Here is a 12409-nt window from a genome sequence, read left to right as displayed (position 1 = left end):
GGCGAAGATGCTGTGAAGACTGCTGAAATGACAACAAAGGATCTAGAATACGACATACACTTTGTTGATAAAGCAGCAGCAGGGTTTCAGAGGACTGACTCCAATTCTGAAAGAAGGTCTACCGTGCATAAAATGCTATCGAACAGCATCATGTGCTATAGAGAAATCATTCATGAAAGGAAGAGTCGATCGACGTGTGAAACTTCATTGTTGTCTTATTTTAAGAAACTGCCACGGCCACCCCAGCTTCAGCAGCCGGCACCCTGATCAGTCAGCAGCCGTCAACACTGTGCAAGACCACCCACCAACGAAGAGATTATGACTCACTGAAAGCTCAAATGATAATTAGCATTTTTAGCATAAAGTGTCTTCAGTTAAGGCATGTACATTGTTATTTTAGGCCTAATATGCTATTGCACACTTAACAGACTACATTCTAGGGTAAACATAACTTCGACATTCACTGGGAAACCAAAAAATTCATTTGATTCACTTTACTGTGATACTTGCTTTATTGCCATGGTCTGGAACGGAACCCGCAGAATCTCCAAGCTATGCCTACACATTGTATTAGCTTACTTTAGCACCACATGGTCAGCTGCTGTCAGAATTGTTCCCCAACAAATGTAACCAGACAGGCTCTTTTCTCTCCTTAAACAAACAAAACCCCCAAAACATTCAAAAATTTCCCGTATCTCAGAATAAAATTTAAACTCTTACTATGGCTTACTTATGGTCAGGCCCTTGCCTTTAGAGTGGCATCCTTAAATTTACCAGCTCCGTTGCTGTATAGTCCAAACAAAGCGTCTTTCTGTCCCTCTGGTTCACCGTGCTCTCTCGTGAGCTCTCAGAGATACTGCGTGTCCTCTTTGGTACACTACCTTCCCTCTTCCTCCCCTAGTAAACCCGGGTTCTTCCTTTCGATTTCTGTGTAGAGATCACTGCCACCTAGGAGTTTGTGGGGGTTTTTTGACCATCTTGATCTGAATTTATAAATGAGACAATGAATTAATACAGATCAAAGATGTACCTGGTGCGCTAACAATGACCTACTTAGAACAGACCAAGTTAAACCTCCAAGTCTTATTCTACAGTCTGCGTTTCTTCCACTAGGTCAAAATAATAGCTTCAGCGTCCAGAAAAAGGAGAGATCTAAGAAAAGTTTAGAATGAAGGAAGATTTGGTTAGGTGGCTACTTCTAAGGAATTAGCTCTAGGCAGTGTGAGTTACCTATGGAATAATTCCAAAAAAAAAAAGGTTAATTCTGAGACCTGTGAACAACTTAGTACCAGTGGATGGCTCAAGGGAAATCAGTCCAAGAAAGAGAAACAGATGCCACTTCCATTGTTACTGTATTAAGCAGATTAGTTTGCTTCACACTTTAAAAAGTGCTGTGCAAAGTGAGGTTTTAAAGAAGCTTAACTTAAAAAAAAATGCCATTTTTGGCTCAAAGCCCCAACTCCATTAAACACGTTTAGGAACTAGTTGAGCCATATGCTCAACATACCCATTTATCTTTTCTATAAACCGTGGCTTGATATTATGAATCTGTTGGAAGTTATTGATGAGATGAAAGCACAAAAACTAAACACACACACACACACACACACACACACACACACACACACACACACAGTAAAATCAGCAAACTATATAGTTGTTTTCTGATCAAAACAGTTCTAAGTGTATTTAAAGCACATTGTGGTTTAACAGAGCATGAGATAAGGTTGATAAGGTTTTGTTACCCACAGCCTGCGTTGTTACCTTGGGCAAGTGATTAAATGTGCCTTCAGGTAAAAATCTAGTTAAGAACATGTATCCCATATGGGATATGTATTTTAAGGAATACAATAAATCATGTGTATTAAAGCACTTTGTAGGTGCTACATAAATATTTCAAAGATTACTGCTATCCCTTGTTTCAGAGATTCATGGGTAATTACTAACATCAGAAATGGAAATGACTGAACCCATAATGAAACATAATTCCCCATGTATGTAGTTATACTTCAAATAACTAGTTTACAGGGTTATTTATCCCATAGGGAATAAGATTTAGCAGTAAACAATCAGATATCTGGATATTTCATATAGGCATCTCGGTGCCAAGTATCACATAAATCTGATGAAATACTCCATACCAGGAAATGCAGTTTTTCACTCTGCTATTTTGTTGCCCATAGTCACCATCCAAACAAATAAACCAAACGCTTCTGGAAGGCTGACTGGCTTGAAATGCCTGTCAAATCCTTGCCTCAACAGAAAATAAACTAAGATTTAATGGCTTTTCGTCCAGAAAGAAAAAATAAATAAATAAATAAATAAAACATCAGTAAGGGAAAACAAGGATGCCATCACCACAATAACCACTGGGAAGGCCCTCGTTTGCCAAACAAAGCCTCAGCAACCACTACTGCATGTAAGACATTGTGTAATATAAGAGTAACTGGCACACAGCCAATCCATTTACCAGTTCTATTACTTAGACATCAGATACTCAGCTGTATTTCCTCATACTGATGACAAATAAAGCAAAGAAATGTTTAAAAATCATTTCATCTATTGATAAGTTCTGATATTTCCTCATTCCTCACGGCTTTTCTACAACAATTACAAGAAGTCTTCCTTGCTTTAACAAAGCACATACCTGGTGAAATGCTGTACGTCTCTGCCCTGACTCGAAGTTAAAAACAATAAAAGCTGCAGGACATTAAGTATGAACTTAGAGACACTGTTTTCTTCAAACTGAAACACATTGAAATTAACCATAAGATCAACATGAATTATATCTCAATAAAGCTGTTATTATTAAAAAAAAAAATGTCTAGAGGGATAAGAGTTAGGTTACCAAGATGAGCCTTGAATCAAAAGTAGGAGTTTGCTCTACATTAAAGGAAGGGCATCCAAGGCCAATGGTAAGATGGTTAGTGTTGCGGAAGCACAAGGCTAGGCATCTAATATAAAGTCTGGAGCACCCTCTACAAATGTTACCATACATGGTGATGGCTAGTCCTCTAATATTAAACTTAAACGACCAGTTGAGACAAATGGCTTGAAGACTTTTTTGATCACTATAGTAAAGGTAACGTATAGAATGCTCACTTGGCATTCTGAGCTTTCTGGGCAGATTTTGTGTCTTTACTGGGTCCTCTAGTCTTCTTGACAACTGCTCTGATGATACCCTCAGCCATGTACCATGAAGACCCTTTTCTGAGAACATCCCAGAGGCTTACTTGGAACCACATCGATGATGGCAGTATCATCAGATTTCCAAAATAAGGCCACCATCTAGCCTTTTACCAAAATGACTTTCAACCTTCTGCCTTAGTTCAGTAACCTTGCAACTAATATGAGCAGCATAAAAGATCATGAAGAGACTTGTATGAGATGCTAAGGAACAAAGGCTTTGCCTTATAAGTCGGTGGTTTTGTTGAAGTGTGGTACCTATATAATGGGGTACCATATGAAATAGGCATTTAATACTTCTGTATTTCTTTTTACCATTATCTTTTGCTTAGTGGTTTTCTAGTTAGAGCAATGAATACTGACTTTACTTATAGCATAATATAAATTTTCCTTTAAGAAAAAAAAAGTCCAATAAAAGCCAATAAAAATACTGAGGAAATAACAGAAGTTTTGAAGAAATGGCAAAAATCCCAAAGGTGGTATATGAATGTCTTACATATGAAAACTTGGCTAACTGGAGCACATAAAAGGTTTGATCTGGAAGTAACATGGTAGTATTTTAGAGACATCATTCTGGCAGTAGTGGGGAAAATGGAGGGGATGGGGTAATATCCTGGTTGACAAAGAATCCAATTAGGAAGTTGTTGTAATAGCCTAGACAGCAAACAATGGTCCACCGGCAGTATACTGCCCACATGCCACTTGTGGCCTGTAAGCTAAGAATGGTCCTTACATTTTTAAAGAGCATTTTAAAACAAAACAATCCCCCCCCCCACAAGAAAGAAAGAAAGAAAGAAAGAAAGAAAGAAAGAAAGAGAAAGAGAGAGAGAGAGGAGGGGAGGGGAAGGGGGAGGGAAGGTAAAGGAAAGGAAAGGAGGAAGGAAGGAAGAAGGAAAGAAGAAAGAAAGAAAGAAAGAAAGAAAGAAAGAAAGAAAGAAAGAAAGAAAGAAAGAAAGAAAAAGAAAGAAAGCAAGTGAAAAACTATTTGGCCTGTAAAGCCTACTACTTGGTCCTTTACCACAAATGTTTGTTCACTAACCCCAGCTTTGACAACCGATTGAACTGTAAATGGAGTGTGACGATAAAGCATAAAACACTTTGTGAAGCAGAATCAGAAACACTCACTGACTAATCAGATGCCTGTGGTTAAGAACAGGTAGAAGTGAAGACTGATGCTAAGGCTTCTATTTAAAGCTCAAGGCAGTTGGAGACACTATTACCCGAGAGAAGGAAACAGAAAGGAGGATAGTCTGTCTCAGAAATTAAATCACTTTGTTTTCACCATTAACGAAAAATAAGATTAAATGACAACAAGCCAAAATGAGGTAACAGACTTACAGTATTATAAAAGTAGGAAAAAAACTTGCTCCAAAACAGTCATTTGCTCTTGGAACATGTGTTTTGCAACAAGGGGAAAAGTGTTACTTTTCCTATATTAGATTTCTAAAATGAAACGGCTGGTATTTTACTGTAGAAAAGTGAAGTACAATTCTAAAATGTATCACATTTAAGTCTAACATAACAATAGTCTGTTTCTGCATATTTGCATATCCACTTTCTCAGGAAGCTTACAAATAGTGTCTTCACGAGTAATTGTCCACAATGAAAGCCACTATGCTACACACTTCTGATATGTTTTAGATGTTCTACCTAAAAAAAAAAATTTTTTTTTAATGTTTATTTATTTTTGAGACAGAGAGAGACAGAGCATGAACGGGGGAGGGTCAGAGAGAGGGAGACACAGAATCCGAAACAGGCTCCAGGCTCTGAGCGGTCAGCACAGAGCCCGACGCGGGGCTCGAACTCACGGATCCCGAGATCATGACCTGAGCCGAAGTCAGAGGCTTAACCAACTGAGCCACCCAGGCGCCCCTAGATGTTCTACTTTTAAACACAGGTAAAAGCCCACTAGTAGCATGATAAAAATGTTAATCCTGAAAACCCTAATTGCTTTCAGAAGCAAACACATATTACTTTCAAAAGTTTATTATTATTATTTTTAATGTTTTAATTATTTTTGAGACAGAGAGACAGAGCATGAGGGGGAGAGAGGCAGAGAGGCAGAGATGCAGAATTTGAAGCAGGCTCCAGGCTCGGAGGTAACAGAGCACAGAGCTCAACACGGGGCTTGAACCCATGAACCGTGAGATCATGACCTGAGCCGAAGTCGGACGCTTAACCGACTGAGCCATCCAGGCACCAACTTTCCAAACTTTAAAAGTTGAAGGGACATGAGGTACAGGTGTAATAAACATAATGGCAGAGTACTTAGAGAGGGTGTTCTAAACAGTAAAGAGTGCTTCCATTGCTAACAGAGTGTTTGTGTAACTGCCACCCAAGAAAACATTCAAGTGTCCTATTCATGAGACAAAAACCAAAGACGGAAGAGAAAAGTTACAAAGAAAAAACAGGACCTAATTATTTCTAGAGTAACATACTAAAATTGCAACTTGAAATTCTCCAGAAGTTGCTACATAAAATTTATGAGCATTGAGATGGTTTTATAAGTAAGATCCCTTTTCTCCATTTAAGAGTTTTGAAAGAATCAATAAGTGAAGATAGAAAGTTCCAGAAACATAAAAAAAAAAAGGTCAATTCAAGGTAATATATAAGTATAATAAGGAAGATATTGCTCTTATAATTCCTTGCTAGTTCCAAAGCTCCAGCACTAAATATGAGAAATCTGGATTTCCCAGATAAAAATTAAGAACACGGTTGCTATTCTTACATCAATTCTGGCTACTATCTACCCAATGCTTACTACTTGCTGGGCACAGTTCTGAATGCCACGCAAACACTATCACAATATTCACAATAAACTTATGAATGTGGCACAGATCCACAATCCCTCATCTGAACCCTGGGGACAAGATACAGTTCAGAATTTAGAGTTGTTCAGATTTTGAGGAAGACAACACAGTGCATATACTGTCTGTGGTAGTTTAGGTTCCAGCAGGAAACAGGTGGCACACTCAAACTGGGATATGAGAGAACGTGTACAGAGGAGAGGGAAGGGTTTCCTAAGAGAGAGATAAGGGAAACTGTTAGACAGTCGGACAGTAGACCTGAAGGAGTCAGGCGGGGAGCAGTTGCCAGAAACCAGACACAGAGAGGGCCGTCTGACAAAAACCATGATCTTCACAGAGGGAGGCAGTCAGCCCACCGTGGCCTTGCAGGAAGGGAGCTGAAAGAATACACTCTTCCCCACAGGTCAAAGAGAAGGAGGTGAGCAAAGACGCCCAATGCTATCCTCCACACACAGCTCGGCCTCTCAGGGGACGACAGGGGCGTACAGGGAGTGGATCTGGAGAGGCCACGGCAAGTTACCCAGCACCCAGCTGTATTTGTCAGCAAGAACTAACTTCTGCCACAATGCCAACCCAACCCTGGCTAAGACAACAAAAGTTTACTTCTCACTGGTATCAGGTCATCCCGTAGTTCACCACGTGTAGAACCCCCTCCTGAACCGTTGGTTGCTACTAGGTGTTGAGAGAAGACACCAGATGGGCGAGTGGTGAGAAGGCCTGGAAGGGACATACATCAGTGGAGCCTACGTTGTCCTGACTGAGACACAGACACGTGGCACCACCTTTATAAAGACTCATGGAGCAGTGTGGTGATGTGCCCGGAAGGAACAGGAGAAACACAGTGAAAAGCACTAGCCTTATGGTGTATTATATAACACTTCAGTAGAATTTGAGACCATACCCTAAGTCAACCTGAGATTTCTTCAGTGAAACATTAACACCCACTAAGTGGGACAAATACAGATAGTACTAATAACAATGATGAAAAGCCTCACGCCAAGGCAGATTAGGCGTTTCCACCAAATAAGTTTTGGTACCAAATTTTTTTTGACAAAATCCTTCAGGTTTCCAGAGGATTTTGCATTTCAGAATTACAGCTAAGGGATTATGAACGTGCAGTGTGATCATTATACAAATGAAGAAACCTCTCAAACGGCAGTAAGAAAATAGGGATGGGACTTCAACTCAGACCCATGACCGGCAAAATTACACTTAGGAAAACTGCAAATGACCAAATGGCTCCTATCATTCTAAACATCATTAATGATATCAGCCCACAGACATAAAGAAACAAAGGAGATACTGCAATCAATTCCAGTGTTGATTGTATCCTGTTCTGTCCCAGCACTCACTGGGCTAGCAGGCGGAGGGAATATAGAGAAGAGGTAATCCTGACCAAGAGAACGCCAGGGTATGGTGGAAGAGAGATTTAGGATACATCTATAGTAACAAGCAGACTCTGATCCATGCTCTAAATGTATGAAGTCTTAAAACGACTGATTCTGAAGTATAGAATTAGGGAAGGCTCACAGAAAAGGCACTGCCATCCGAGTTAGACCTGGAAGGAAGAACAGAACTGTGAACGAGAAGAAGTCTGTTGGGCAGATGGGGGGAGACTGAACAAACGAAAAGAGGCAGGAGGTATTTAAAGACCTGAATAATGAATGGCAAATGGCTTCTTATTAAGAGCACCTGAGTGGACAGTTCGGAGTTTTAAATTTTACCTAATTTTCATCAAGATGCCTAGACAGTTTAAGATTAATAAGTCAAAGAGGACCATGAAAAGTCCACGGTAGGAAAGCCATTTGGCTAGGTGATGATGCAACTTACTGAGAATCAGACTATGAGAAGAACCTATCTGGGTTCAAACATAGGAAAGGGAAAATTTTGAATTTTAAATTTTAAATAAGTTGAGATGAAGTGTTTGGAGCATCACTAAGGAGTTATCTGTGTTATCTGAGGACTTTTACTCTGGTTGCTAAGAGGCTTTTTATGTTGACTTCTTAGGTCTAATCACGCTAATCTCCAGTTTAGCGAGGTTCTTTATTACATGTGCCACATAAATAAGGTTTAGCAAGCACTGGTTCTATTCATTCAGGAGAAACAAATCTTTATAGCAAAGTAAGACATGTGAGGAACATGTACCGACTTGTACTTCTGCCATTTTTGTAGCAATTTCCTTGTATGTCAACACGATTTTAAAGAGTGCCGGCCAATGTGACGAAAACGTTAGCACGATACAACTGAACTTCCCTGTATGCTAATTATCAAGGAAAAGAAATAATCAAAAGACAAAATTCCTTTAAAGAATATACTTAATGTACTTCAATGTGGGTGGTTTAATGTATTAAAGAAAAAAAACTTTGTTGGGGTGCCTAGCTGGCTCAATCAGTAAAGCATGTGACTCTTGATCTCAGGGTCATGAGCTGAAGCCCCCCCACTGGATATGGAGCCCACTTAAAAAGAAAAATTAAAAAAAACAAAAACAAAAACTTTGTTAACACGGTATGACAGTATCACTTCCATATGCAATCCTTTTTTTTCTTTTCTTACTAAGCTTGTTTTATATTAATAAGGTTTAACTTCTTTTCTAATAGATTATGTATTATTAAATGCCTGAAATGCTATATTCCTGAGTCATTTTTAAAACTTCAAAATAACATGGTCAGAATCAACCTATAAACATATAAGCAAGATGTTTTAAGAAAAATTAAGACATCTGTCTCTTAATATACTTACTTGATTTAAAGTCATGATAATCACAGCAGGCAAAATAATAGAGTCCTCTAGTTAGTCTAGTGAAGAAACTAATGAACACATAGATAAGAGGAATAACAAAGATATGTTCACCGCCTTCCTTAAATAAAGTAGAATTTTAGAAACACTTTATTTGAATTCCTTGATCTCTGCCAAGGTCCAGCTGTTTATACTAGCTGTTTGGAAAATACTCAATAGGACATTTCCAAAGAGCAAATCCCAGGTCAAGTTCAGAACATGTGACCTCCTCACTGATTGTATTTAAACAGCATACGGTAAGAAGTTAGATACCCCAAGGGACACTGGAGAAAGCCTGAATTCTTAATCTTCAAAGAAAAAAACATCAAAAGGTAATATTAACTTCAAATTTTCTGAATTACATATTAGAGGCAAATGTAACTTTTAGGATGTAACTTTTAGATTCCTAAAATTAAAGTCTGCACTTCAAGTTAAAAAGAGTATTTAACCATGACCAACATGGGGTAGTTGCATTATCTCATATGTGGCAAGCCATTAGGTTTGAATGTAAGATAAAAGTAAATAAGCCTTACTTTAAAAATGGTTTATTATTAAACTTTTGGTGTATGTCTGTAGAAGACTGGACTAACAGTCAGACTCAAGTTCTAGTTCTACACATTTTTAGATATGCATTCTCAGGCAAGTTATGCCCTTTGTCTGAGTCCATTTTTAAGTCCATTTGTAAGGAGTTGGTATTGATCACTCTGACTTTTTCCCTATCTTAAAAACTATGAAATTGTTGGGGTGCCGGTCAGTTAAGCGCCAGACTTCAGCTCAGATCATGATACAGTTCGTGGGTACGAGCCCCACATTAGACTCTGCACTGACAGTGTATTGCCTGCTTGAGATTCTCTCTCTTTCCCTCTCTCTCTCTCTCAAAAATAAATTAATAAACTTCAAAAAAAAAAAAAAAAGAAAAAAGAAATTGTGAAGCCCAAGATCAGCATTTCCCCAGTGCTGGAGTGAGATTTCCTTCAGGTTTTCCTTTTTTTTTTTTTTTTTTAATTTTTTAACATTCATTTATTTTTTGAGCTACAGAGACACAGAGCAAGTGGGGGAGGGGCAGAAAGAGAGGGAGTCACAGAATCCAAAGCAGGCTCCAGGCTCTGAGCTCCAGGCTGTCAGCACAGAGCCTGACACAGGATGCGGACTCATGAATCGTGAGATCGTGACCTGAGCCAAAGTCGGATGCCCAAATGACCGAGCCACCGGGGTGCCCCCAGGTGTTTCTCTTTAAAAAAGCTAATTCTTGGGGGCGCCTGGGTGGCGCAGTCGGTTAAGCGTCCGACTTCAGCCAGGTCACGATCTCGCGGTCCGTGAGTTCGAGCCCCGCGTCGGGCTCTGGGCTGATGGCTCAGAGCCTGGAGCCTGTTTCCGATTCTGTGTCTCCCTCTCTCTGACCCTCCCCCGTTCATGCTCTGTCTCTCTCTCTGTCCCAAAAATAAATAAACGTTGAAAAAAAAAATTTTTTTTTTTAAATTAAAAAAATAAATAAATAAAAAAGCTAATTCTTAGATTTCTGTTTCGAGTGTCAGTAAATTTCTATAATTATCTTGACACAGGAAAATGGTGTTCAAGCTGTCACTCATCAGCCTGTTCCTCCTGTTTGTCGCTAACACTTTGGGGAGCACTACAACATTAATGACCTCAAGGTCTATGACAGTCTCGAGTCCCGCGGTGAGTCTGAATTCTCTGACAATCCCAAATTCCAAGACAACCTCGAATTCCAACACAACCTCGAATTCTAACACAATCTCGACTCTCAAGACAACTTCAAATCTCCAAAGAACCTCAAATACAAAGATGACTTCAAATGCCAAGACACCTCTGAAAACAGCAGTGACCCCAAAGATAGCCACAACCATGAACGTGATGACTATGGGAAGTGGTGGCACGAAACTGAATCCAATGGACAGCACTCACTTTCTTTTCTATATAATATGCTCACTGTTTTGTGTGCACTCAGGCTGAAGTGGACTTGAACTTCTGCATTCCTATCTCAGTTCATTACTATCTGCCGAATTACAACAAGCACACTAGGAAAATCAAATTTATTTCAACTTACTTGTTAGGAAGTTATCATTATCCTGGCTTAATTAGGTTGTAGATTTTAATTGTGTAAGTTTATTACCTTAATATAATGGTTTTCTTCCTTAAAAATGCTAAAACAAGCAAAATGCCACATGTTTGCCTTTTAAATGTCTGCAGAATTGAATTGAAACTCAGATTTTTACATTAAAAGTGTAAGAGAAGAAATTGTGTTGGTGATGTCTAACCAAAGTACACCTCTGTGTATGAGAGAAGGGGACAGAGGATGGGGAATGAGGAGTGGTGTGTGCTATTTTTGTATCAGTTTTTATTAAATAGACATGTGCTAATCTTACGAGAAGATACTACACAAAACACCTGTGTCACCTATTTCATGAATGTGGAACAGTAATATGTTGTTATGGTAAAAAATGTGCCAATTCTGTTTTTTGAAAAAAAAAAAAATGTTTTGTTCTTTTTTTTAAATTTATTTGAAGGATCTCTACACCCAGAGGTAGGGCTCAAACTCATGACCCTGAGGATCAAGAGTTGCATGCTCTTCCGACTGAGCCAGCCAGGCGCCCCAACTCTGCTAACTACCGTAATGCATAATGCAGCTGGTCCAATGACAAGACTATCTTGCTCTGAGTAAACATTTTCCTGGTATTTGAAAAGGTCATTTGTAAATCAGATGCCTAGAATTCAGAACTCTTCCCTATAGAAATATATCTCAAAACTATTGGGAAGTTTCATGCTGGTCTACAAGGGTTGATTTAACCCCAAAACCTAGTACATAGTTTTAACACTGATAATAACCATGTCATTAATAGTGTAGTTGTTAAGGTTTGAAACCAGCTGATTCTTAGCAGTTGTGCTGCCATGAGTGAAATACACGACCCGGTGGGATTCCCAAACTTCAGTCATAAACGGATTACAGATGAATCACTCTGGGTGCCTGCTGAATATATAGATTAGGCTCTTCTCAAGGGATTCTGATCTGGTAGCCCAGGACAGGGTCTCGGGATATGTTTCCTGTTTTAATTCTCCAGGTCATTCGGACAGCTAGGTTTGGGGGTGACTTGCCACTTCTCTTGACAAGTTTATTTATACACATGTCCTTCACTGCTCTTAACAAGGCCTCAGAAGGTTAGTGTCGGGGCTACATGAAAAATTCTACCACAGGCACAATTTGCCTGATGCAGAGAAAGCACTCAGTAAATGTCAGCACTAGTGCCACCCAAAAAGCAATTGCCAGGTGTAATATTTCTAACATTCATGTAAAACTTTTAGGTTTCACATTTTTAAGTATTCTCCCCAAATAACCCATGCTCCTGGTAACAACCCAGAGAGATACATAATAAATATTCTAACTGGTCTTTGACCTCCTCCAGTCATACTCCCCTGTCATAAGCAACGTGAATAGTTTAATGTGCGTATTTGCACACATTTCTCCAGCTATATATGCTTGTGCACACATATTACTCGGCACCCTGTATGACAAGTGCCACAGTCCTCCTTCTGGGTCTTTTTAAAGCTGCACTGGAACACTTCTGTTACTCTCGCCTGATCAGAATCCATTTTTCCTCATCCTGGTATCTGCAGTCCAATTTTCC

The 12409-nt window shown here is 39.3% G+C and overlaps 1 protein-coding gene and 1 long non-coding RNA gene across 16 annotated transcripts in view; one reads left to right on the top strand and one right to left on the bottom strand.

Annotated features, from left to right (window-relative positions):
• Positions 1–12409, bottom strand: part of NF1 (neurofibromin 1) — a 249817-nt gene that overhangs the window by 81528 nt on the left and 155880 nt on the right. The window lies entirely within an intron of this gene.
• LOC123603297 lies at positions 3776–11026 on the top strand. The gene is made up of 2 exons (XR_006714819.1): positions 3776–9100; positions 10331–11026. It is a non-coding gene; the product is annotated as an uncharacterized LOC123603297 (long non-coding RNA).

Source organism: Leopardus geoffroyi, chromosome E1 (assembly GCF_018350155.1).
Source record: "Leopardus geoffroyi isolate Oge1 chromosome E1, O.geoffroyi_Oge1_pat1.0, whole genome shotgun sequence".
NCBI lineage: Eukaryota > Metazoa > Chordata > Mammalia > Carnivora > Felidae > Leopardus > Leopardus geoffroyi.
The sequence above is the reverse complement of the archived record's forward strand: the minus strand, read 5'-3'. Positions and strand labels throughout refer to the sequence as shown.